The sequence below is a fragment of the Etheostoma spectabile genome, chromosome 24 (genome assembly GCF_008692095.1).
Source record: "Etheostoma spectabile isolate EspeVRDwgs_2016 chromosome 24, UIUC_Espe_1.0, whole genome shotgun sequence".
NCBI classification, from domain to species: Eukaryota; Metazoa; Chordata; class Actinopteri; order Perciformes; family Percidae; genus Etheostoma; species Etheostoma spectabile.
In genome coordinates this window covers 5,204,829-5,206,802 of record NC_045756.1, presented here as the reverse complement: position 1 = coordinate 5,206,802, position 1,974 = coordinate 5,204,829, and the positions used below count along the sequence as shown (strand labels likewise).

Genomic DNA, 1,974 nt, shown 5'->3' with positions numbered 1-1,974 from the left:
CACACACACACACACACACACACACACACACCGATGGGTAGGTCAAGCATAAGCGAAGCAAGCAATAGGATGACGTTACGGTTCTTACACAGGCCTTGGCCCTGTGCCTGGTCAAAGCGATTGTCCCTGACATTGTGCATTTGCGCACACTTGTGTGTGTCTATATAAGAGAGATAGTTTGTGAGATGGAGTCAGAAAAGAGGGAGAGTTTCACCTGCATTGTATATCAAGTAAATTAGTTATTTTGTTTCTTAAGAGAGAAAAGGAAATGCTGGAATTAATCGGAGGAGCCAGCTGTCTTTGTACCCTGTGCACTTTGCTGATGATGTATTCTACTGTCTGAAAGAGGATGAGATGAGTAAGTGAGAGCCTCAATCCCAATGATAGCCACACAAAATGATTTGCAGCAAGGAACCTTGTTTGGATAGGTAGAAGGTCAAATCACTTCACTTACCTCAGATAACTATGTTCGAATTAAAAGAAGGCAAGGACTGTATTTGTTTGTGATAGCATAGCAGCAAAATTCCATTTTGCAGCACTTTAATATTGAATTCAAAGTTCAGGACGTATTGGGGAAATACTATTTTGCCACTGGAACACTTTAATAGTAGTGTTTTACATACAGTACATGGTCAACACATTAAATCATGCAAGACTTTCAGTGGATAACTGATGATACTCAATCTTAATGCTAATTATTAAATATGCGTACATGCCAGCAAAGAAATTTAAAGCCAGAACTTCCCCCCACAGCTTTATATGTCCAGCAGTCAACTTTAAAAAGTACTATTGCAACAGTACTTCAAACATGCCTGCACCACAGAGTTTTCTGAATAACTGTTTTTCCTTAAAGTATTTAGACGTTTACCACATTCAGTATTTAGTATATCTTAAAGCGCCCATATTATACTTTTTACAGGTTCATAATTGTATTTTGACGTTGTACCAGAATAGGTTTCCATGGTTTTACTTTAAAAAAAACCACCATATTTTGTTGTACTGCACATTCCTGCAGATCCTGTTTTCAGCCTGTGTGTTTAGGTCTCTGTTTTAGCTACAGAGTGAGACATCTTCTATACTATCTTTGCTAGGGGTTGCACATGCTCAGTAGCTAGGTAAGATCCCATCAGCTAGACAACTTTCTCCAACTTTGGTCAGTACAAGGCAGGATTAGCTGGGAGGCTTCTTCTAAATGAGGGCACACTTGTGGAATACCTGCAGAACAGGGACATGGACATATTTGATTTGGAGATTATGGTGAACTAGTGTGTGTTGTAGCAGTGTTTTGCCATTGAAAACGAGCTAGCATGCTAGCGCTAGCATGTGCTATGGTTAGCCACCTCATCTCCTCAGCCGTGCAGGTTTTGAACAGCTCACCTGGAGACTGAAGGCAGAGGACATTCAGAAAACGTATCTCACTCAAATCAGCATAGATAGTTTTTATTCTCCAAGTTTGTAGGTGTGTGGAAGCACCAGAGACACAAAATAATCCCAGAAAAAGTTATGTTTTTTTCATAATATGGGCACTTTAAGCAATCTTAAGAATCTTATGAAACCTTAGAATACTTGAATTTATATTCCTCTAGTGGCCCATAGATTCATAGCTTTGAAAAACAAACTCTCATTTCTCATTCCTCTTTCCTGAATTCCACTATTAACCGACAGCAGAAAAACAGCCAGGGACCGACTTTGCTGTCTGGCGAACTAACTGGCAAGGGGTTTGGTCGGTAGGCATTTTTTTGCTCGTTGTCTTCCAGAATACGTATTTATGGCTACCTGGAATTTCAACAGATGTGTAAAGTTATTGGTGTGAATACAAAACAAGTTATGCATTAAAAATCTTCTGTAATCAAATATATTTTTCATATAAACAATCTGCTGAACAAAAAAATGTAACTGTTAAAATGTGTTAACTATCCTGTCTTTGAGCTCCTGCTGCTTTGTCAGTTCCCTCGTCAGCTCCTTGTATGCATA

At 39.1% G+C, this 1,974-nt stretch overlaps 1 long non-coding RNA gene across 1 annotated transcript in view; it reads right to left on the bottom strand.

Annotated features, from left to right (window-relative positions):
- The window catches only part of LOC116674117 (uncharacterized), a 15,271-nt gene extending 13,631 nt beyond the window's left edge, over positions 1 to 1,640 (bottom strand). The window contains exon 1 of the long non-coding RNA XR_004327981.1: positions 1,620 to 1,640. This is a non-coding gene — a long non-coding RNA (uncharacterized LOC116674117). The remainder of the gene's footprint in view (positions 1 to 1,619) is intronic.
- Between the last annotated feature and the right edge of the window lie 334 nt (positions 1,641 to 1,974).